This window comes from Antechinus flavipes, chromosome 1 (genome assembly GCF_016432865.1).
Source record: "Antechinus flavipes isolate AdamAnt ecotype Samford, QLD, Australia chromosome 1, AdamAnt_v2, whole genome shotgun sequence".
In the NCBI taxonomy this organism is placed as follows: Eukaryota; Metazoa; Chordata; class Mammalia; order Dasyuromorphia; family Dasyuridae; genus Antechinus; species Antechinus flavipes.
In genome coordinates this window covers 310,645,363-310,672,013 of record NC_067398.1, presented here as the reverse complement: position 1 = coordinate 310,672,013, position 26,651 = coordinate 310,645,363, and positions in this window count along the sequence as shown.

Below are 26,651 nucleotides of genomic sequence, written 5' to 3'. Positions count from 1 at the left end.
TCCCTGATGTGGTCCACCTAGAGATGGATCCCAATATCTATCTACCATTCATCATGTTTTCCTAAAGATTAATTTAATTTATTTTCATTCAAAATCAGATAACTTCCTAGTGAATAACATTTATTAACTGCCTACTGTGTGCACTATGTTAATCACTAAGGATACAGAGGAAAAACTAAAACACTTCCTGCCCTCAAGGTGACTCACATTCTATTGGAGGAAACATGCAAACACAGAGAAGAAAATGTGAAATATATAGAAGTAAATAAAAGGTAATATGCAGGGGCATAAAAAAGAAGTGGCTCAGAATAGACTTTTTGTGGGAGGTAGCTCTTGAACTAAACTTTGAAGGAGACTCAGGGTTCTTCTCTGAGATAAAAGTCAGGAGAGAACATATAACAGGCACAGAGGACAACCTGTACAGGTGCACGATAACATGCCTTCACAATTGGCTGTTTGCCTGGAAGGCAGTGATGCTAAATAGTCCTGGGAAGGAAGATTGAATCAGATAGCCAAACAGGAGCTCCATTTACTGACCTCCTTTAAGTCCTAACAAAAACCATTTGTTTTCCTGGAAGCCTTTCCCAATGTCTCTTAATTCTAGTGCCTTCCCTCAGTACATTATTTCCTGTTTATCCTGTGTATAGCTTATTTTGTATATAATTGTTCATGTGTTGTCTCCTCCATTAGATTGTAAGCTCCTTGAGGGCAGGGACTGTCTTTGTCCTCTTTTTTATATCTCCAGGATTTAGCACAGTTCTGGCACATTATAGGTGCTTCATAGATTGATTCATTAATTGTATTTTATTCTATTATAAAGGGGGAGACACAGAAGCTTCTTGAGCAGAAAAATGGCATAGTTAGAACTGTGCTTTGGAAATATCAGTTTGACAGCTGAGTGAAGGATGGGGAGAAACTGAAGAAGGGAGTGAGTTGCATTAAATGTGCCACAGTAGATCAGAACTGTATTTCATCTAGCCTCGTACCCTTTTCCTGACAGAGGCAGTTAGATATGAGCCCTATTATTTATCTACCACTCATAATTTTTTCCTCAAACATAACACAGTCTATTTTCATACAAGACTAGGCTACTCCTTTAAGAATAATATTTATTAAGTAAGTATCTTTGGTATGAGGGAACAATTGCTTTCCCCCTCCCCCATTTTAAAGTTACTCTACTCAAGATACAATGTAACTTTTTATCCTAGCTTCAAAATTTGAAAAGCAAATATGACCCTCTCTATCTCTCTCGTAAGGTAAAATAAGTGATTGATATGTTTTGTTTTTACATCACTTTCAGCAATGAATCCATCCCTCCTTCTTTCCCCGCCCACTGAATCCCCCCTTTTAACAAAGAATAAAATGAAAAAAAAAAGCAGGTCAACAAAACCAATGAACACTTCAACCAAGAGTGGGAATATGTAATATCTTGTAAAAGAGGGTTTAGACTCTTTTACCTCTGCAAAGAAGGGAGGGAGATGCAATTTCTCACCATGATAAATTTTTAAAGACTCGTTTTTTTTCTTTTTCTCCATCCTCATAGCCTCTGTCTGTTTGAATTAAAGAACCATCATGGCATGGTGAAAAGAGCACTGTGTCAGGAGTAAAAATACTAAAAACTCAAAATAATACTAAAAATAGCTTTCATTTATACAGATTTTTATGGTTTACAAAGCAGTTTGCTCAGCACAATCCTGTGAAATATACAACTCAAGTTGGTCCTATTTTAGAGATAAGGAAACTGAGACTTAGTTTAGAACAAAGACCTCAGAAAGGTGAAAAGACCCTTGGAATCATGAAATCCTTTTATAATATCCTTGACAAATGGCCATCTAGTGTCTGATTAAAAAGAATTCATTATCTTGCTCACAAGCAGTCATCGATACCTTTTTCAGATCCTTTCCAAATCATGCCACCAGCACTCTAGCAGTCCTTCTCAATCACTTCCCATGAACACCTGGACCATGCCTTTGAGGTCTTGGACTTCAATAGATGACTTTTGCCTTATAATGACAGATGTTTAATGAATGTTTTTAAAAATCCATTTGTTCATCCATCCATCCATCCATCCATTCATTCAATTCCTAGGCCCTCCTATTTCACTTTTAGACAACTATTTAGAAAGATTCACTATATTGAGTTGAAATCTTCCTCTCTGTAACTTTCCCCAATCATTCTAGCTTTGTATTCTGAGGCCAAAGTAAATGAGTCTAAACCTTCTTTCACAAGGCAACCCTTTATCTGGAGGAGTTTGAAGATTACTATCAAGGACCCATTAAGTCTTCTGTTCTTCCAGATTAAACCTCTCCAGTATAAAGATCAATGAGATAATGGCTGTGGAAGTGTTTTTATAAACTGTAAAGCACTATCTGGATGTAAGGTATTATTATCTTTATAATCTCTCCTCATGTAGCAGCCCCATCCCATGCCCATCTTCAGGCATTCTTCAACTCTATTATTTCTTTTCTGAGATGCAGGGTCAGAGTTATATGTGGAGGCCAGGATTGCCAAAAGCAGAAAAGGGTAGAAGGAAGTTTATTATTCCAATTACCTTCCTGATGACTTTGCCAGCGTTTTTATCCATGGATCCACATTGATTCTCTGACTTCTTTTCTGGCGTGTCATGGTGACATCTTCATCCTGTGTAGCTATAGCTTGGGCTATTGTTAGAGACAAAGATTAGAAATAGATTAGATTAGAACTAGATTATAATAGATATCTCATCCAAACTTTTCATTTTACAGATAAAGGAACTAAGGGTGATTAACTGATTTGCCCAAGTTCACACAGGTAATAAGCAGAATCAGATTTGAACCAAATCCTGAATTCAAACTCAATACTTTTTCCATCCTACTGAACCATACTACTTGTCCACTCTGACAGTTCAAGGATAAGTTCCTGACTTTTTTCTCCCTCTAAATTGGAGTTCTTAATTTCTTTTGATCAGCTTAGTGAAATCTACAGACCCTTTCACAGAAAAATACTTTTAAATATGTAAGATAAAACATATCAGAGTACAAAGCAAACTTATTACATTGACACATAGTCGTCAAAATATTTAAAAAAAATTCGTGGACTCCAGATAAAGAACTCTTCATCTACACTCTCTTTTTCTTGATATCATCATTCATTTCCTTAGCTCCAAATCTTAACTTCTGTGTGTCCAGCTCCTAAATATTTAACACCAGCCTTGGTCTTTTTCCTGAACAACAAAACTACATTTCTAGCTTCCTGAGAGATCTTTCCACCTAGATAGTCTGCCAATATCACCAAATAAGTTTGTCATTTACCTGCCCCATCCCCAAAATAACTTGGTTCCACAGTGCAAAACTCAAACTTGTCATCAGTGCCATCATTCTCTCAGTTTGAAACCTTGGTGTCATCTTTGACTCATTTCTCTCCTTCATTCCTTATATTAAGTCCTATAGGTATTTACCTTCAAAATGTCTCTTAGATCCATCTTGGCTGCCAGATTAACCTTTCATCATGTCAAAAATAAAAATAAATAATTTTCAATCGTTCTTCATTCCTAATAGGAAAAAGCCCAAGCAATTTTGCTTGGCAATCAAACTCCCCTTTCCTCAATCTAGTCCTCTTCTATTTATCCAAACAAATTTCCCACTACTATCTTACATGGTTCTTCATTGGTTCCACATATTAAATTCTCCCTCATGTGTGGTTCCCTCTATTAGAATGTAAACTTCTTGGGATATGTTCACTGCTTTCCTATTTGTAGACCCAGTACATAGCACAATGCTTTACATATAATAAATGCCTAATAAATGTTTTTTTCCTACTCTTAATTCATTATTCCTTTTTTGTTAGTTCATTCTTTCATCTACTTCAACCAGGCTGATTGCACTCTCTATAGTCTATTTATTATAATATTATATTATATTATATATTATTACATATCATATTTTATATATTATAGTAGACTGTTTACTTATGTAGACAAATAAAGCCTCATGTGTATAATAAGGCTCATCTGTATGTAGGATTTTGACTTTGTGAGCTTGAAGGGAGACAGAATAAACATCCTTAGCCTCTTCTCCAAGGAAAACTTTTATTTTTGCCAGGAGGGGAAATAGGGGGTTAGGGTTAGAGACTACTCTTCTTTCCTTAGAGAGAAGAGTGCCAGACTAGGAATCTATCTATCTGTTCTCTTTAATATCATTAGTCTATGGGGAAATTATCAGGTTCCATTTATTTAACTTTTGATCACTTTGTAATTTCTGGGAGTAAGGGGGACCTCAGATCTATATCCAAGGCTTTTCCTTTTTCTCACCTAATACCATTTTAATAATGAATATATGTAGATAATACGAAAGACATCCATTTATTGAAGTTATAGAAAAACAGAAATCAGAGAAGATTTACATAGGAAAATATACAGAGTGAAGATGCTCTCTCCTTAGGAGAAAGATAATTTAGCTCAACAAGTACAGATTGTCCTTAATCTCACCCAAGGGAAATAATCCTTGAACTCTCCAGAGTAGGAAGCTGGAGATGGGTACCACATTCTCTCATGTCTTCCCAGAGTCTTTTCCTTCAGAGCATATAGTGGAGTTAGCCTCTTCCATCTTCCCTCTTACAGCAAGAATCCAGAACAAACTAAATGATAAGTCCTCAAAATAGAATTGACTGAGAACCAGAGCTCTTGCCTATCACCAATTTTACCCCTTCCCTCACAGAGATCAAGGCCTTCATCTTCATCAATAAAGAGAGTCCCATGCCAATGGGCTTTGTAACAGGATTTACATTTAGCTTATTTTCTTCGTTCATGCTGGTTTTCCTTCCTTCAAACATTCTTCCCCTTCTCAAAGTTTATACATCCTTCAAAGCTCAGTATAAGTGCCACTTCTTTGGTGAAGCTTGACCTCTCCGGCCCATAACAATATCTCTCTCCTGATATCTAATAGTTCTTACTATTTATACTACTCATATTCACATTCAAATACTATTTTATGTTGTTATTTAAATGTATTATGTATATCTTGGCTGATTAACAAGAATATATAATTATCCCTTCCACATCATGACTTTTCCCATTGTGGTTTTGATATATCATAGGTCAGCATAAGAAATTAAATGATAATTTTTGGTGGATTTTGTGGAAATTGCAGATGCCACCCAAAGGTTAGCATATGACACAGAAAAAGTTTAGAAATTCAGAAATACACCAATTATATGTATAATATTGTATAATATCAATATATTTTATCTTATCAGATTTCTTCCCTGGAACAAAAGTGGGGCAAAAAATTTTATGTGGGTTTTCCATTGCAAGGATGCTGCACCCTTACTCCCACCCATTACCCCAAAGTGGAAGAGATAACTGTAATTTTCTGTAAGGCAAAGGGGACAAAATGGTATTGGAAGAGAGGTTATGAGACCAAAAATAGCAGTCTCTCCCATCAAGGTGCTTCTGATTAACTGATGAGAGATATGGAGGTGAAGGGGGATATACCCAGAACACAGATTTAGAATATGATGGCAAAGGAGAGGAATGAGCAAGGTCCTCTAATAAATTCAAAGAGGAAGCATTTACTTTCAACTGATCAGGGAAGACTCTATCAAAGAAGTGGAATCCAGTCTGGGCCCTATAACCCTCTAGTATGGAATTGAATTGAAATCAATACCAAACCTAATGATGCACAAGGATATTTAATGTAAAGTCATTGAGTATTCATTCAAAAAATTTATTGAGCATCTATTCTATGCAGGCATAACTCATAGCGCAATCATATAGGATTTCAGCTTTCATCCATATAAGTTTCCTTAGCTCAAAGCAAAGATGAAACGCAATTCATCATGAGTTACATACATCCAGTTCTTTAGCAAGATGAGGCAGTTAAGTGGTACAGGGAATAAAGTACTAGGCCTTCAGTCAGGAAGATTTGAGTTCAAATCTGACCTCTGATATTTACTATGTGACCCTAGACAAATTATGTAATCCTGTTTGTCCCACTTTCCTCATCTGTAAAACCAATTGGAAAAGGAAATGGCACACCATCCCAGTAACTGTGCCAAGAAAATCCCAAATGGAATTATGAAGAATTAGCCATGACTGAAAAATAACTGAATAACAATTCGTGTCCTTAGCATCTAGAAGACATATAATAAATGCTTGTTGAATATTTGATATCATTAAGATCAGAATCAGGCTGTGTTAACAGAGGTATAGCTACAGATCATTAGAATCACTGAAAAAAAATTCAGTCTAAGGGGGGAGAAACCCCTTCTTTGTGTCCATCTAATTAAATGGCTGAGATAGGAATCCACACCAGGCTAGTCAGTAGCAGGACTGAGCATTGACAGGACCCAAAGGAGTGCTACAGGATGCTGACTGTATCCTCCATTTTCTTTCTTCTAATTTCACAAGGAGAAGGACTGGGCAATTAGAAGATAATATAAAGTACCTACTATTGATACTTTGTAAATTTCCAGGCAAAACATAGGAAAGGAAAAGGAAACCCCAAATGAAGTCATGAAGAATTGGACATGACTGAAATGACTGAACAAGCCTGCAACTAGCACATCTAGCTTCAATTTTCATCCCCCAGATAGGGGACTAAAGATAAATTTCTTCCTTTCTCTGAGCCTCAGTTTCTTCATCCATAAAATGTGACAATTACATGCATGTTATCTATCTCACAGTGATGTTGTTGAACAAAGTTACTTGGAAAACTAGAAGTAAGAAATCTGCAATTGGAATATAAATGTGAGTTGCTATCCTATGTACATTTCATAATTAAAATAATTGGCCAGAAGCTATTACTTTACTTGGTTGGTCTCTATAACTCTATAGAGGCAGTTAGATGATATATTCATAAGGGTCCTAGATTTGGAAACAGGAAATATTTACCCTAGAAATTACTTGCTTGAAATGAACAAAACCAAGAAACCATCGTATACAGTGACATCAATATCATTCAAAGAATAATTATGAAGAAACAAATTATTTTGAGTATTATAAATACTTAAATCAAGTATAAATGATCTTTGAAGCAAAATACTGTCCATATCCAGAGAAATGATTGATAAATAAAAGCATGCATAACATGGTGTTACATATATTTATAAATCTCTGTCAAATGCTGGCCTTCTTTAATGCCAGGTATGAAGATAGTTCAAAACTTAAAATGTAACAAAGTTTTTTAAAATAAAAGAAAACAAATTAACATTAAAAAAGAGAAACATACTAGCTTTATGAAGAGCTAGTAAACTGAAAAAGTTGTAATTTCTTCCAGTCTTAGCTATACAAGCTGTAAAATGAATAATAATAGTACCTACTTCATAGGATTCTTATGATTATCCAGTATAAAATGCTTTGTAAATCTTAAAGTACTATGTAAAATGTTAATTTTTAAAAATGTTATTTAAAAAGAAATTAGCCTTAGGATTTTGATTACTGATAAAATGTAGTCACTTCATTTTGACTAGCATATTCAAACCACAGGATGAATAGTCCAAACAAACCTCCAAAGTGACATTAAAGATGTATTTCAGTTAATCCTTCTTTCCAGTTGATGCCAATTCGATTGTTAGAGTTTCTGGAGTGGGCAATGGCTAGGTGGTCATTTAAGTTCTGGGCCTCTCTCTGTTATTCATTGGTTTATTATATGACCTTGACCATGTTACTTTTTGTTCCTTATCTATAAAGTGAAGGGAGGTTGAACTGGATGGTCTCTAAGGAATCTGTCTGCCTTATGATTCTAAGTCCAATTGTTTTGAGTGCTTAAGGGAAAAAGAATGTTTTAGGCAATATTCTTGGTTCTAGCTTCCAACAGTTGGAGGGTTTGCATTTTGCTCACTCCTGAGTTAAAATTTTTGCCTTGGGCATTTAATGAGTGGCATGATTTCAGCTTTTAAGTCTAGGACCAATGGCTTCTTTGACTCCTTATAGCTGTTCAGCATGCTGGAAGTAGCTAGTCACTTTGAAATTCTGAGCATGAAGGTGCAGGATTAATTCAACTGGGTAGAGCTGTTGAAGAGCCATCAGACCCCTGATTACCCCTCCTCTCTGCCCCATGATAGTTAAAGTTTCTCTTCCAAACCCATTCTGGGTCAGATTCTTTCTTAGAAGACTATCAACCAGAAATTTCACCTTTTAAACCCAAAGGCTATACATGTATATTCTCTCCTTCCTTTCCTTCTCCCTCCCTTCACCTTTTTTTTCTCTTTTTCAGAAGCAGAAAGGAAGGTTAAGTTCATGCTTTTTAAATAATTGAAGGAAATAATACATTTCAATGAGAAGTTAGTGAAATTCAGTTTAGGATTAGAAATACAGATGTGATTATCTAAAACTTTAGAAAGAACTACAATCCTGCCAAGCTTGTTAGACTTTGTATTAATGAGACTTCCACACATCTACCTTGATAAGAGTTAAAAATTTTTTTCCAACCAGGAATTTTTATTATCAATGGATTATTGGTTTTCTGACAGATTGAACCCCACAAAATAAATACCACAATTTTGATTTTAAAAATGGAGATATACTTATGGGAATAAGAAAGATGACTTGTTTCACATGTTTTCAGTTTTTTTTATATCCTTAAAACTTACCACAATACCAGTACGTTGCAGGCATTTAATAAATCTGCATTTCTTGATTTATCATTTAAATCAGGGGTTCTTAACTTGAGATGCAGAGTTCCAAGGTGTTTGTGGATAGAATTAAGGGGGTCTGTGAACTTGGATGAAAAAATATTTTTTTCCACTAATTTCTATGTAAAAACTGCTATTTCCTACAATTATTTAAAAATCACTAATATATGATTCTGGGTGGGAGTGGCAAAGCCAAGATGGTGGAGTAAAGGCAGGGACTTATCTGAGGTCTTTCCCAAACCCCTCCAAAGATCTTTAAATAATGACTCAAAACAAATTCTAGAATACAGCACCCACAAAAAGATGGAGTGAAATAATTTTCCAGCCCAAGATAACTTAGATCAGCAGGACCAGACCATATTGAACCAGGGGGAGAATGGAGTGTAGTATGGGCCAGATAGTTAGCCCCAGCCAACTAGGAGTGGGCCTCAGGGTGACTGAATCAGTGGCAGCAGTGGGAGTTTCCAGACTTCTCAGCCCATAGATGTCAAAGACAACTTAGAAGGTCAGTGAGAAAGATTTGTCATACCTGGGTGAGAATAGAACACAGGCTGCTCCAGCACAACCCTAGCCTAGCAAACCAGGGAGGATGGAGTCAAAATGGAGGAGGGGATGGACACACGTTTCTTTCTGACATTCTCCCACTACCCTCACACTAATTACCAAATGCAGCTTCTGAATTAGCTCTGGACTTACAGAATGCACAAATATTGGGAGTGCAATAAATCACCAGCAAAAGATAATTTCAAAGATCATCAGAAAAGGTCTGTTTCAATTGTGCATGGAGGGAAGTGGTCCAAGTGCAAGCAGACTGAACCAGTGTCGCTGCCAGTGAAGGCAGCGCAAAACAGGAACAAATCTTGAGAACTACTGAATCAGCAGTGACAATGGCGACTTCCAGAAGACAGTGCATACATAACCAGTAAGGGTGTCAAGTGACTGATTACAAGCAATTGTGGAGATCGCTTTGCCAGCACTGAGGCAAGATTCGTTGCCTTGCCTATACTCAGATTCAGGTTGCAGTTCTGTGTGGCAGTGCTAGGATGAGGAGGAGCATTAGCATACCAGCGCTTACAGTTATAGTGGAACGAGGACCCTCCTCACAGTTCCAGGATAGAAAAGAATGCTTATAAATCATACACAGGCCAGGAGATCATACCACCTTGGGAGTTATAATCTTTTCCCATTCCTTCTTGAAAAGATCTCATTTTATTTCTCCATTTTTCTTCTAACCCATTTTAAAGAACCTTTATGTAATCTTCCAAGAAAGCTTTGTGAAATAGAGACCAGCTCATATCTCCCTTTGGAGTTTCATCTGAAGTTGACTTGCCTTTAGGAACTTAAGGATTTGAGGTCTGTTCTTCTCTCTCTCCATAAAAGCTATCTATGGCAAGAGATCTTTTTGTTTTTTTGCTCATTTTGTAAAGTCTTTTGGTCTGCTCTTAATGAAAAGGAGCAATAGCTACTTTAGTTTGCCCTGGAGTAGTTCTGCTGATTGATTTCCAGTGCTGAGTAATTGCTTGGGTCCTGCATTCTTCCAGGGCCCAGTGATTTACAATTTGTCTTTTGTAGCAAATCTGCCAAACTACCTGCTTGCAACCAGGGTATTGTAACCTAAGAGGCTTATGGATGATTCCCAGGTTCATGGAAGCTGCAACACTCTGATTCCCCACCCCAGTTCCTTGCCCCATCTCCCTGTGCTGTGGTCTGGACTCTGCAGACTGTCCCTTGCCTGTTTAAAATAGACCTGTTCTAAAGTCCTTCCAAAGTATCTTCTTCTGAAAATGGGCTGTACGTGGATTCTTTAACTCCAAAACCAGTTTAGACACTTAATCTGCTGTTGGTTTGAGAGAAGGTCAGAGGAGGTCACAGAAAGTCAAGTCTGCTCTCTGCCGTCTTGGCTTCACACCTCCCCCACCTCCCACCCATCATACCACCTTGGAAGAGATAAAAAATTACAGGTCCCTAGAAGTATCTCAGAAAATAAGTGCACAAAGTCCTGAAGCTTGGTACAATGAAAATTCTACCTTGGAAGCAGAGTCTTACTTTAACAAATAGCTATGTTAAGTAATGGCCTGGGAAAATGAGCAAACAATAGAAAAAGATTTTGTCCACTATAGTGACAAGGAAGATCAAAGCACATACTCAGAAGGTATCAAAGTCAAAGGTTCTATATCCAAAGTCTCTAAGAAAAATATGGGTTGGTCTCAGGTCATAGAAGACTTAAAAAAGATTTTTAAAATCAAGTAAGAGAGAGGAAAAATTGGGAAGAAAAATGAAAGTGATACAAAAAAAAATCATGGAAAAACAGTCAACAACTTTTAAAGAAGACAAAAATATTGAAGAAAATAACACTAAAAATAAGATTAGATCAAATGGTAAAGAAAGTACAAAAGGCCAATGAGGAGAAAAAATGTCATAACAAACAGAATTGGCCAAATGGAAAGAGAGGCATAACAATTTGCTGAAGAAAAAAAAAAAAAACAACTCCTTAAAAATATAATTGGCTTAATGGGAAAAAATCCACCTAAGAAAACAACTCCTTTAAAAGTAGAATTGGACAAATGCAAAAGGATGTACAAAAATTCACTGAAGAAAATAATTCCTTAAAAATTAGAATTATGTAGTGGGGGCTAATGACTTTATGAGAAATCAAGACATGATAAAACAAAACCAAAGGAATAAAAAAATAAAAGAAAATGGAAAATTTGTCATTGGAAAAACAACTGATCTGGAAAATAGATCCAGGACAGATCATTTTTAAATTACTGGGTTACTTGAAAGTCATGATCCTAGATATTAAGAAATTGGCAGTGATTACCTCTTGAAAGAGATCTCAAAATAAAAACTCCCAGAAATATTATAACAAAATTCCAGAACTGTCAGAGCAGAGAGAAAATATTATAAGCAGCTATAAAGAAACAGTTCAAGTATGGAGCCACAGTCAGAATTACATCAGATTTAGCAGCTTCTACTTTAAAGAATAAGAGGGCTTGGAATATGAATATAGAGGGCAAAAGAGCTAAGATTACAACCAAGATTCACTTACTCAACCAAAATGAGTCTAATCTTTCAGAACAAAAGATGGATATTCAATACTTTCAAACATTCTTGATGAAAAGACTAGAGCTAAATAAAAAAATGACTTTTAAATATTAGACTCAAGCGAAGCATAAAAAGGTAAACAGGACATGTAAATTATAAGGGACTAATTAATAAGATTTTATTGTTTACATTTCTACATGGTAAGATGATATTTGTAACTCATAAGAACTTTTTCATTATTAAGGCAGTTGGAAGGAGTGTATATAGACAAAGGACATAGGTGCTAGTTGCAGGTGAAGGGATGATATCTTTTTAAAAATAGATAATATAATAATAATATAATATATATTACATATAACATATATTATATATAATATAATAATAATATAATAAAATAATAGATAAGAGAGGGATGTAAGAGTGGAAAGAGAGAGATAGAATGAAATAAATTATCACACATAAAAAAGGCCAAAAAAAAAAAAAAGCTTTTATAGTGGAGGGGAGGAGGGAAGATGTTAAAGGAGAGTGAGTAAATCTTACTCTCATAAGAATTGTCTCAAAGAAGGAAAAATATACATACTCAATTGGGTATGGAAATTTATTTTACTTATAGGATAGAAGGAAAGGAAGATATGGGAGATGATAGAAGGGAGGGCAAATTTGGGGAGTAATAGAAGCGAAACACTTTTGGAGAGGCTCAGGGTGAAAGAAAAGAGAGAATAGAATAAACAGGAAAATACAGTTAATAATAGTAATTATAAATAAAAATTTGAAGAAAGTTTCTCTGATAAAGGCCTCATTTCTCAAACATGTACACAACTGAATCAAATTTAGAAAACTAAGAGGCATTCCCCAATTGATCAAAAGATATGAAGTTTTCTTTATCACAGCTATTCCAGCTATTTGATGAATGATAAATGTTGGAGGGGATGTGGCAAAACTGGGAAACTAATACATTCTTTATGGAGTTGTGAACTGCTCCAACAATTTTGTAGAGTAATTTGGAACTATCTCCAAAGAGCTATAAAATCATGAACACTTTTGATTTATTAATATCACTACGGAGTCTGTATCCCAAGAGATAAAGAAGGAAAAGACCTATATGCAGAAAAAATATTTATAGCATCTTTTTCTTGAGGGCAAAGAATTGGGAATTGAGGTGATACCCATCAACTGAAAAATGGCTGAATAAATTGTGACATATGATTGTGATGGAAGAGTATTGTTCTATAAAAATGAACAGCCATTCTCCAATTGATAAATAGTTAAAGGAAACAGACAATTTTCACATGAAGAAATCGAAACTATTTGTAGTCATATGAAAAGGTGCTCCAAATCACTACTGATCAAGAAATGCAAATTATGACAATTTTGAGATACCACTACACACCTCTCAGATTGGCTAAGATGGCAGGAAAAGATAATGATGAATGTTGGACGGGATGTCAGAAAAATGGGACACTGATACTTGTTGGTGGAACTGTGAATGCCTTTTGACCCAGCAGTGTTTCTAGTGGGCTTATATACCAAAGAGACCTTAAAGGTCTTAAAGGAGGGAAAGGGACATACATGTGCAAAAATGTTTGTGGCAGCCCCCTTTGTACTGGCAAGAAACTGGAAACTGAGTGGATGCCCATCAAATGAAGAATGGCTGAATAAATTATGGTATAGGAATGTTATGGAATATTATTGTTCTGTAAGAAATGACCAATAGGATGAATACAAAGAGGCCTGGAGAGACTTACATGAACTGATGGTAAATGAAATGAGCAGAACCAGGGGATCATTGTACATGGCAACAATAAGATTATACAATGATCAATTCTAATGGACATGACTCTCTTCAACATGAGATGATTCAAATCAGTGCCACTTAGTCAGTGATGAAGAGAGCTAACTACACTCAGAGAAAGGATCATGGGAACCGAGTGTGGACCACAGCATAGCATTCTAACTCTCTCTGTTGTTTGCTTGCATTTTGCTTTCTTTCTCAGTTTTTTTTCCTTCCTTCTTGTTCTGATTTGTCTTGTGCAACAAGATAACTGTATAAATATGTATATTTAACATATATTTTAACATATTTAACATGTATTGAATTACCTGCCAGTTAGGGGAGAAGTGGGGGGAAGGAGGGGAAAATCTGGAACAAAAGATTTTGCAAAGGTCAATGTTGAAAAATCATCCATGCATATGTTTTGTAAAAGAAATAATGAGCAGGATTCTCTCAGAAAAATTGGGAAAGACTTCCATGAACTGATGCAAAGTGAAATGTAGTGTGTAAAAAATAACAGCAATATTATAAGGTGATTGTCTGTGAATGTCATAACTATTCTCAGCAGTACAATGAGTCAAGACAACTCTGAAGGACTTATGATGAAGAATGCTATCCATCCCCAGAGAAAGACGGTGTCTGAATACAGATTGAGGCATATTCTTTTTACTTTATTTTTCTTGAGGGTTTCTTCCTTGATCCCTCTCTCCCTGTGTCCTTGTCTCCCTGTCTCCCTATCTCCCTGCATTCCTCCCTTCCTCCCTTCCTCTCTTTCTTTTCCTTCCTTCTTTCTTCTTTCTTTCTTTCTTTCTTTCTTTCTTTCTTTCTTTCTTTCTTTCTTTCTTTCTTTCTTTCTTTCTTTCTTTCTTTCTTATTTTCTTTCTTTCTTATTTTCTTTCTTTCTTATTTTCTTTCTTTCTTTTTTTCTTTCTTTCTTTCTTTTCTCCCTTTTTCTCCTTTTCTTGCTTATATATGTTTTCTTTCATAACAACATGACTATAATCAAAGTATTTTGCATGACTGCACAGGCATAACATATCAAATTGCTTGCATTCTCAATGAGGGAGGGGTGGGAGGGAAGAAGGAGAGAATCTGGAACTCACACTTTTAAAAACAAATGTTAAAAACTGTTTTTACTTATAACTGGGGGAAAATAAAATACTAAGTTAAAGAAAGACATGATTATGAATAAAGATGCATATGTTTCACCAGACTGTCAAAGGGCTACATGACACACATACACAAAGATTAAGAATCTCTGATTTAAATAAAGCTTAAATACACATTAAGGAAATGATTATGAATGATAGAGATGAATGCTTTCCTAATTTTCTCAACATGTGAGAGGGAAGTAGAAAAAATTGGCTTTAAAAAAATAATAATTACTTTTTATTTTTCTCAATACATACAAAGATAGTTTTTAACACTCCTCTTTGCAAAAACCATGTTCCAAAATTTTCTCTCTACCTATCCCTCCTTCTCCACACAGCAAGCAATGCAATATAGGTTATAAAAAACAAAAACAAAAAACAAAAAAGTGAAAATACTATGCTTCAATCCACATTCAGACTCCATAGTTATCTCTCTGGATATGGATGGCATTTTCCATCTCAAGACCATTGGAACAGCCTTGACTCACCACATTGGTGAGAAGAGCCAAGATGATAACAGTTGTTAATAATCTTGTTACTATGCACAATGTTTTCTTGGTTCTACTCATTTCATTTACCATGAGTTCATGTCTCTCCAGGCCTTTCTGAAATCAGGCTGCTCACCATTTATTTTAGAACAATACTATTGCATTACATTTATATATCATAACTTATTCAGTCATTCTCCAACTGATGGGCATCCACTCAGTTTCCAATTCCTTGACACTACAAAAAGGGCTGCTACAAACATTTTTTTCAATGTGGGTCCTTTTCCCTTTTTAATAATCTCTTTGGTATATAGACCCAGTAGAACAGACACTGCTGGATGAAAGGATATGCAGTTTAATAGCCTTTTGGGCATAGTTCCAAATTGCTCTCCAGAATGTTTGGATCAGTTCACAACTCCATCAACAATGCATCAGTTTTCTCACAATCCCTCCAACATTTATCATTATCTTTTCCTGCCATCTTAGCCAATCTGAGAGTTATGAAGTACTACCTTTCCTCTGCCTTTTTTTCTTCACCATTATGACCTTCATTATTTCCCAGGGTTGTGTTCCCCATCTTTTTTTTTTTTTTTTTGGTAGAAAAACAATTTCTTCATTGATAGTGGGAAAGTACACATGTCTAAGTGTTCATTAAGTCAGTACTCCAGAGCATCTGCTTCTTGGTAACAATTGACCCTTAACCAGAAAGATGATCTGAACTGCCCTCTCCTTCCATTGAGCAGGAGTCACATTTCCTGCAGAAGTACAGCAAGGGCTTAAGACCTGATAGGAATGTTTCCATCGACCAAGAGTTGGGAAAAACTAGCAACTTTTTCCCACTCTTGGTTCTGACAAAACTAGAACATGTGTGAAGATTCTCGCAGTGATTGTAGAGTAGTATTCCTTTTCTTTAGCTTTTTCAATTAGTGAAGCAGAATTGCTGGGCTAGCTTCATCAGTTTCTTTTCCCTCACCACTGGCTCTCCTGATTTCATTCATGCTTTGGCCTGCTTAAGAAGGCTAAGCTTCCCTCTTATCTGCTTAAATCTAATCCTGAGCCTTGCTCTCATGCTAACTGTAACCAAGCTTTCCCTAGATTTCATCTATTTCCCCCTTCAAATTCTAAAAGGAGGAGGGGAAGAAAGAGAACAATCCCAGAAATGGGGAACAGCCTGGGTAAAAGCATAGAGAGAGGAAAGGGGATTTACCATACATGAGGAATAGCAAGAAGGCCTATTTTACTAGATTATAGAATTCATGAAGGAGAATAATCTATAATAAGATTGGAAAGCTAGATTGGAGCAGGATTTTAAATATTTTTAAATGTCAAAGAATGGAGTGTTTATTTGCTTTTAAAGGTAATAGTGAACCATTGGAGCTTTGTGGATTTCTTCAATATAGAGATAAGAGGGTTAATATGTAACATTCCTTCCTCATTCATATATAAAAAGTTAAAAAAGAAAACAATTTTGATTTATCACAGCTATTACCATACAGTCAAAGAGTAAGAAATTTGTTGGGTGATTAGCCATTGGTATGGTTTTGGGACCCTTCTATGTTGCCTACCATTCCTATAATATGCTTTCTTCTCACTTCTACCTCTTCTACCACCTTCTACCTCACCTTTAATCTCTTCTACCATCATTAATGCCCTTTAATTGGTTAGTTGATAACTTTATTTAATAAGAGATTTCCACATGAAGGACACTATGCTGCTAATTAGTACTGAGGATATGAAAGCGAAAACATGGTCCTTGTCCACTAGGAGTTTAGAATTCCAAAAGGAAAAACAATATGAAAATAATTATACATATAAAATTGTTTGTTCTTTGTTCTCAAAGAGGACCATGGCATCAGGGAGGGGATACCATGACATGGAAGTGAATTGGATTTAAGTGAGGGAGGGCTGGGCAAGGTCACTTGCCTCACTCCCCTCCAAAGCCATCTGGGCCAGTGGCCAGATATTGATCAGGATGACTGGAGAGGACCTTCGGGCTTCACCTATTCAGTGATAGGTAGCATTAATGCAAAGAATCTCCTCTTTCACCTAGATCCAATTTGTAATTTGCAATAATCCTTGATTCTTCACTCTCCCTTTATCTCTCATCCAATTCACTTCCACAGTATGTCTTGCCTTTTTCCCCTTCCTTCCATTCATGTAGCCACCACTCTTATTCAATTCTTACCAGGTCTATAGTGAAGACTTCTTATCCATTCTCCACAGAGTTGTTAGATAATCTTTCTAAGACACGGGTCTGATTATATCATTCCCTTGTTCAAAAAGCTGTTAGCAATGTCTCATTGTTACAAAGATTAAAAAAAAAAACAAATTTTTTGTCTGGCATTTAAGCTTTAGCTATTCATCCCTAGTGGTTCCCACCTAGCTTTCTAGTCTTACTGTAGGTATATTATAATCTTTCCCACATTCTATATGCCTTTAGGCTACACAAATTTCCAATTGCGACCTTATTTCTCTTTCCTCCATGTGTTCATTCAAACAGTACCTAGGCTTGAAATATACTCACTCCCTAATTCCACTTTTCTGAATTCGTCTTTCAAGGCTTCACTCAAGTGCTGCCTCTTCCAAATTTTCTGATTAATAAATGAAATAAATAAATGAAATAGAAGGTCACATCAGAAATAAACTGATACCAGTGAAGGGTCTCTTGCAGGAGGTGGGATATGAGCTGAATTTGGAAGGAAGTTAGGTAAAGAGGGAGAGAATCCTAGGCATGGGGGACAGCAAGGGAGTATGGAAATGGAGTGTCATCTTCTAGGACTATCAAAGACAATATCTCTGCATTATAGAATATATAGAAGATAAGCTCAAATGCTACCACTTCTAAGAAGTCTTTTCTGATTTCTTCAACTGTTGATACTCTCTATTATCCCCACTAAAATTATTGTATGGTTATTTATACATATGTTGGCAGAAGCCTGCAATTATCTGTGTACATGTGGTTTTCCTCTGAGAAAATATAAGGTCCTTGGGAGCAGGAATTGTTTAGTATTTTTATCTTTATATATTCAGAATCTAACATACAGTATATGCCTAAGAAATGCTTGTTGAATGGATTTCAGTTGAATAGCATAGCTTAAGCATTCATTTATATTTAAAGATGAAATAAATTTCATATTTAATTATCTAGCCAACATAGACAGTCAGAGTGAAATGATGGAGTGAGTATTGGAAAGGAAATCAGAAGACATTCATTGTAGAATTTCTTCAGTTATAAATTCATTATATGAACTTAGGTAAACTATTTTTATGAGCCTCAGTTTCTCTATCTATGCAATGAGGAGTTTGGACTATTGATTTCTGAGGTCCCTTCCAATTCTAACATTTTATGAGTCATCTATTTGATGGGGACAAAAATAATTGAAAAGAAATGAATGTGACAGGAGATTTTAATAGTTGATTGGGATTGTACCTCCATAAAATTACTTTTAAAATCAACTAACCAAAAAGCCATAAGTATTATGATTGTCCAGATCTATCCTTAGATAAAAGGCCTGACTAGTCAGCCAGACAGAGTTAAATTCAATTGATCAATCAACAAGCGTTTAATAATTTTTTTCTGCGTGTCAAGGAGAATGTGCTAAATGCTGCGGATTCCAAGAATAGAAAATGCACAGTCCTTAACCTCAAAACATTTCCATTCTAGTGAGGGAAACACCATGCAAATAATTATATACAAATAAGATATATACAGAGTAAATGGAAGGCACTTTTGAAGGAAAGGCACTGGAAGTGAAGAGAAGTATTGAAAGTTTCCTGAGAAGGTGGGATTATAAACTGAGTCTTGGCAGAAGGAAGGAGAATCAAAAGTCAAAGGTGAGAAGGGGAAATGGAAGGCCTGGCATCCAACCAATAAAAGCTATGTTAGGGGATGGATCGTTGTATTTGAAGAATTTAAAAAAGGCTACTATCTCTCAAAGATAGAATCAGTTCAGTCATTTCAATAGTGACCAACTCTGTGACCCCATTTGAGGTTTTCTTGGCAAAAGTACTAGAGTGGTTTGCCATTATCTTCTCCAGCTCATTTTATGAATGAGACAACTGGGGCAAGTGGGGTTAAGTGACTTGTCCAGGGTCATACAGCCAGTACATGTCTGAAGCTAGATTCAAATTCATGAAAATGAGTTTTCCTGATTCCAAACCCAGTGCTCTATACACTGAGTGTCACCTAGCTGCCATATGGGATCATTAGAGGGGAAAAAAATGTTAGAAGACTAGAAAAGTAGGTTTGATCCAGGCTTGTGAAGATCTTTAAATGCCAAAAGCAAGTCTTTCCATTTGATCCCAAATATAATAGGGAAATAATGGAGTTTATTGAGTGGGAGAATGAGGATGTGGAGAGAGCCATCTGGCTATCATATCTGTTCCCAGAAGTGACTCAGCCCCCTTCAATTTGTCCTGCTTGCTCTTATTGGGTCTGTCAAAAGTGAATAAAAAGCTTTATTTGGGATAAACAAAATTCCAAATGCCATTTCCCATAGTTACTCATAGAAAACAGAAAACACCTAGTCATGTTATATCCATAACTGGCCAACCACTGACCTTGGGGCAATTAATCTGCTAGGCTGTCATTGGCTTTAAAGATCCAAGAGAGGATGGATCTAGTTTGTCTCTTTGGTTGATAGGCACAAGAACTGGATGTAGAGAATCTAGGGGTGAGAAGAGACTTTCTATTTATACTGAAATGAAGAGTGTCTAAAATGGTACTGCTCTTAGCAAAAAAGGGAAAGATAGGCACTCCCCATTGCTCTAATTCCCTCACCTATTTTCAGGCTTTTGGCCTATAAAGAAACTTCATAATATTTTCATATAATTAACCATCAAAGATCATAGGTGGGAGAATTTTGAGTTGTGGCCTTGGTGAAGGTTCTCAATTCAAGTGTCCTCATGTGGAATCAAAGTATCAGAGATCCAGGACTGGAAGATATCTCAAAGGCCATCAAGTCCAACCTCTTTATGTGACTGATTAGAAAACTGAGACTAAAAGATGTTAAGTAACATGCCCCAAATCACACAGGTATAGACCTCAAAGGTAAAATTTTAACACAAATCACCTGATTGCAAATCAATCCTCCCCCCTCCTTTTTTTTGGCTACATTAGACCCCAAAGTCTAATTGCAGTTTTTATGTGATCTTTAGCCAGAATGGGACTTATGAAGAAGCCTGGCAAATGAGCTACCTGTAAGAATCCCATTGTTGGTAAAGTCAATTAAAGGTGAACATAACTATCAAGGTTTATATTTCCATTAAATTACTATTATTTAATAACTATTAAATTACTAAACCAATCAGAAGAGTGGAAAACAAATCTGGGATTCCCAGTCTTCCCACAGGAATATTAATATCTTTTTTTCACATGGTACTTCTCAGTCTATATAATCTTTTCAGTTCATTGTCTCATTTGCTTCTCACAATATGCTCTCGAGATAGTTAGGGCAGGTGTTAGTGTAGCCATATTACAGGGGGATGATGCTGAGAAATTTAGCGGATTGTCCAATATCATGTGAAAAATAAGTGATGAAACTGGGACTAGAACCCAGAATCCCTGATTTCTAGTCCTGTGTTTCCCCCAATCATGTAGATTCCCGATAGATTTCCAGAGATTTTTCAGGCATAAACAAGAATGGAAGAAATTTGTCATCTTGGTGGAAAATTCTGAAGATGCCAACACATTCTCCCCTTGTGACAAATCTACAGTTCATTTCTTTTTTATTTTTTTCTTTTCTCTCTCTCTCCCTCTCTTTTTTAGCAACTTCAGAATTTTTATGAGGTGAGAAAGAAATGTAGCATGATGTTAGCCAGGGTTAATATAAAGCAGTTCTAGAAATCTGGGCCTGCAAATGTCACCAGCATGTGTTAAGTGGAAAATCCTTGGAGTTAAAAAAACACATTCTTGAAATGTGTGGAGGTAAAAAGAGAATTTTCAATTTCAAGATGAAAAATCACCCTGGTATAGAATATGTAACTTTGGCCATGAGAAGATTGAAAGTTTGTCATCATTTATGTTATTACCATGATATCAGTGAATGAAATGTTGTCTTCTCCCTTTATCATATTTCTGCACCAACATCATACTCAACAGCAGCTGCTAAAAGCACTATTAGCTACTTTTTATAGAATAAATGTATGTTCTAGATTTTAAGAACCCCATGGTTTGTCCTTTCCTGTGAGCTAGATGTAATCTTCCTTAAAAGCTTCAGGAGAATTACATTACTTTTTAGGTGCTGTTCTTTTCTGAATATTTTAGGAACAAAGCAACATAAAGTCCCGGTTTTTGTTTAACTTCATTTCCCTAAACAGTCTTCTCATGATTCAAATATCAATGGGCCTGGGAATTCTACCCAATTAGTGATTAAAAAAAAAAAAAAAACAGATGGCCTAGTGAAAAGAGTTTTGGACTTAGAGTCAGGAAAACTTAAGTTCAAACTCTGTCTCAGTCAGTAGCTTTGTGAGTCTAGACAAATAAGTAAGTTAACTTCTCTTAGTCTCAATTTCCTTATCTGTGAAATTGGCAAACTAGTGACATCTACCTCACAGAAGATGCAGGAAGATAGTGTTGCCAATCTGAAAGTGCTATGTAAATGTCAGTCATTCATTATTAAAATGGTAATCTAACCTGTACTGCAACAAAATATCACCAATCAACCTTGCCAGATTCAGAAGAGAATTTGTTGAAGACCTTGTAAAGGAATGAAAAAACTTCTGACATCAGTAAGGTTGGGTTGGGAGGAATGTTTAATAGCGATGATATTGTTCTATTCCACTCAATCAAGGCCCAAGTGAATGTGCAAAGGAGTAAGTGTACCTCCTCGCTTGGGAAGTAAAACAATGTATCTCTATACCTTTGATATACCTCTTCAGTGAATTTGATTTTTATTGGTTAATTCATGTTGGAAATATGTAAGCTGGTTAAATGATGTTTAGGGACCAACTAAATGAAGGTTCATGAGCAACAGGAGTAAGTCAAACTCCCTAGCCCCTCAGTGTTACCCTTGGATCTCCAAAAGGAGAAATAGCAGTCATTCTTTGGGAATACAACTAGGCAATGTGAATAGTGGATAGGAGAGTAGGGTCAGAATGTGCACACTATATATGTATTTAGTATTTGCTTTTGCTTGAACATATTGTTCAGTAGAAGGTAAGCTTTTTGAAGGCAGAGATTTTTTTCTGTATCCCAATACTAGCAGAGTATGTAGAATGTAACACTTAATGTTAGAAAATGTATACATCTTCCTCTGTATCATAGCCACCTAATGGATATAGTTCTGCCAGAATGCCTAGCATTGGTCTAAGTATGCTCCACTTTCGACTTTTCTAGGCTAAATGTCCCCAGTTAGATTGTGGAATTGTGGAAAAGCAGAATCTCAGAACTAGAAAGAACTCCAGTGATCATCAGATCCACTTATCTGAGCATAAGTTTCCTCTATTCAAGTCTGGATATGTATTCATCCAGTTCCCGTTTAAAACTCAGAGAACTTGTGACTTCTCAATGAAGCCCATTTCACTTTGCATCAGATATCCCAGTTTGGAATTTTTTTTTATATTTAATCCAATCTGCTCCTCCCTCTGTTATTCCTTTTGGGACAAGTAAAAATTGCATAACTGTTTATAATAGCTTTTTCCAGTCCTTGAAGACTTGAGATAGATGTTTCACTCTTTCCCCCTCCAAATGTCTTCTCCAAACTAAATGTCTCCAATTTCTTCAGGTTTTACTTTTAATCTGCATACCATCCTGGAATCTTCTGGATATTCTCCAGCTTGTTAATATCCTTTTAAGAGGATATTAACCTCAAACTAAATTCAAAACTCCTTTAGATGTGTTATCCCCAACTTTCAAGAAACTATTTTAATAAACTAGAAAAAATAACAACAAAATTCATCTGAAGAACAAAAAGTCAAAAATTTCAAAAGAACTAATGAAAAAATCAAATGAAGGTGGCCTAGCTGTACCTGATCTAAAATTATATTATAAAACAGCGGTCACCAAAACAATTTGGTACTTACTGGCTAAGAAATAGAGAAATTGATCAGTGGAATAGATTAGGTTCATAGGACAAAATAGTCAATAAGTATAGCAATCTAGTGTTTGACAAACCCAAAGGCCCCAATTTTTGGAATAAGAATTCACTATTTGACAAAAACTGCTGGGAAAATTGGAAATTATTATGGCAGAAACTAGACATTGACCCACACTTAATACCATACACCCAGGTAAGATCAAAATGGGTTCATGATTTAGGCATAAAAAATGAGATTATAAATAAGTTAGAAGAACATAGGATAGTTTACCTCTCAGACCTGTGGAGGAGGAAAGAATTTGTGACCAAAGAAGAACTAGAGATCATTATTAATCACAAAACAGAAAATTTTGATTATATCAAGTTAAAAAGCTTTTGTACAAACAAAACTAATGCAGACAAGATTAGAAGGGAAGCAATAAACTGGGAAAACATTTTTACAGTTAAAGATTCTGATAAAGACCTCATTTCCAAAATATATAAAGAATTGATTCTAATTTATAAGAAATCAAGCCATTCTCCAATTGATAAATGGTCAAAGGATATGAACAGAAAATTTTCAGATGATGAAATGGAAACTATTTCTACTCATATGAAAAGATGCTCCAAATCATTATTGATCAGAGAAATGCAAATTAAAACAACTCTGAAATACCACTACATACCTGTCAGATTGGCCAAGATGATAGGAAAAGATAATAATGAATGTTGGAGGGGATGTGGGAAAACCGGGCCACTGATGCATTGTTGGTGGAACTGTGAACGAATCCAACCCTTCTGAAGAGCAATTTGGAGCTATGCTCAAAAAGTTATCAAACTGTGCTTACTCTTCGATCCAAAAGTGTTACTACTGGCTTATATCCCAATGAGATCTTAAAGGAGGGAAAGGTACCCACATGTGCAAAAATGTTTGTGGCAGCCCTGTTTGTAGTGGCTAGAAACTGGAAATTGAATGGATACCCATCAATTGGAGAATGGCTGAGTAAATTGTGGTGTATGAATGTTATGGAATATTATTGTTCTGTAAGAAATGACCAACAGGATGAATATAAAGAGATTTGAAGAGACTTACATGAACTGATGCTACGTGAGCAGAACCAGATCATTGTATACTTCCAACAACAATACTATATGAGGATTGATTCTGATTGAAGTGGCTATCTTTGGCAATGAGAGGATCCAAATCAGTTCCAATTAATCTGTGATGAACAGAATCAGCTACACCCAGCAAAAGAACATTGGGAAATGAGAGTGGACTACAGCATAGCATTTGTACTCTTTCTGTTATTGTTTGTTTACATTTTTGTTTTTCTTCCCAGGTTATTTTTACCTTCTTTCTAAATCCGATTTTTCTTGTGCAACAAGATAACTTATAAATATGTATACATATATTGTATTTAACATACACTTTAACATGTTTAACATGTATGGGACTACCTGCCATCTAGGGAAGGGAGTAAGGGAAGGAAGGGAAAAGTTGGAACAGAAGTTTTTACAAGGGTCAGTGTTGAAAAATTATCCATGCATATGTTTTGTCAATAAAAAGCTATAATAATAATAATAAAAGGTGGTATCCCCTAAGGAAGAGTAAAACAGGACTTTAGTTTTCCTCCTTCTGGAAACTGAAACCATTGATGTAGCTCAAGATCATATATCCTTTTTGGTGGTCATGTCACACCGTTGACCCATACTAAGCTTGTAAATAAACAAAATGCACAGATGTTTTTCATGTGACATCAAGCAAGGAATTTATCAGGAAAATATATTTGATCCCAAATGTGGGCTTTAACATTGATACTTTCACTGAAATAAGTATTTCTTACAATAGCACAGAACTTAGCCCCATTCTGCTTTTTTCACTCTAGGGACAATTCTTGGCCATTTTCTTCCACTGATCTTTCAGAAGATTTTTTTTTAACATTTTAGAGAACTTTTCCATGGCCTTTTTGCACGATATGGGTACCAATGTAGAACTTGGACTATTTATTTTGATATAATAGCCCCTCTTTTCTAATCATAGGTTTCTTTTATTTTATATCTCATGTCATTTCATGTCTGCAGGTCATTCTTGAAAATATGTTGAAGCCTGCTTGTATGCATCATGCCTCTGAGTTTCCTTGAAGTTTGGATTTCTTAAAAGTAATTGTGTATTCAAAGATTCAAAATGCTACATCAAAGATAATATTTGTGTTAGAGATTTAGGTTTTTGCATTGTGGAGCAGCTTGAGGATCATTGAAATCACTGTGAAACTTTCCAAATGTGATGTAGCTTCATCTTCTGTTCAATCCTACGTCCAACTTATTGTCTTTCTGTAGTGGCTGTCCCACATATGTGTCCTGATATACTAAGTTGGTGGTTTGTTCATCCAACCACATACCATCATCTGGATAATATGCACCCACTTTTTTTCCTGTTTGTATTTACTGACTGATCTTTCTTAAATTATCATGAATCTCATTGAGGAGGAGCTGAACTGGGTTAACAGCAAACATCACAATAATACCTACAGAGAGAAACATCTGAGATGCTCACAAGTTATATAGGCTATAGCTCTCCTATTCTGATCTTTTATAACATATTCTTTATAGTGGTGATGATAATCATCAGAGAACACATCTCCCTGTTGTGTGCCTGATTTGACTAAAACAGTTTCAGGGTCATTGAACAATTATGTCTGTTGTGAACTATTTCACAATAGTACTAAAAATTTTAGTATCATATTAATATATAAATGTATTCCTTTTTTGGAGGGATGCCTTCTTGTACATTTTTTCCACTGAGTCAAATGGTTTCATATATATTCATATATGTATATAAATACTATGTACACACACATATATACATACATATAAACCATACATGCAGTAGGTTTGTATTCTTCTTGACTTTTAGTCAACTGTGTGACAGTGAAGATGTGGTCAACTCAATTCAACAAACAGTTCATAAGCATCTCCTATATTCAATGCATTACCAATATAAATGCAAATAAAAATATTCCATGTCCTCATGGAGCTAAAATTCTATTTCAAAAATGTTTCATAGGGGCAGTGGATAGATAGAGCACCAGCCCTGAAGTCAGGAAGACCCGAGTTGAAATCTGGCCTCAGACATTTAATACTTCCTAGCTATGTGACTCTGGGCAAGTCACTAACCCCAATTGCTTCAGGGGAAAAAAAAGTTTCATGTACAAAAATAGGAAATGTTAAGTTATTTTGATATGCTATATTAAATCATTTGTTATCTTTTTATATTTTCTTCAAAGATTTATATCCATATGTCTATATTATATCTATCTATTTGTCTATCATCTATCAATCTAATGTATAGCTAATGTTTATATAGTATTTAATATGTACTAGGCATTGCTTTATTTGATCCTCATAACGTTCCTGGGGATGTAAGAGCCAGTTATGTCTGATTCTTTATGACCCAATCTAGTATTTTCTTAGCAAAGATGCTGGGATGGTTTTCCATTTCCTCCTCCAGCTTATTTTACAAATGAGGAAACAAATAAGTAGGGTTAATTCACCTGCCCAAGGTCACAGAGCC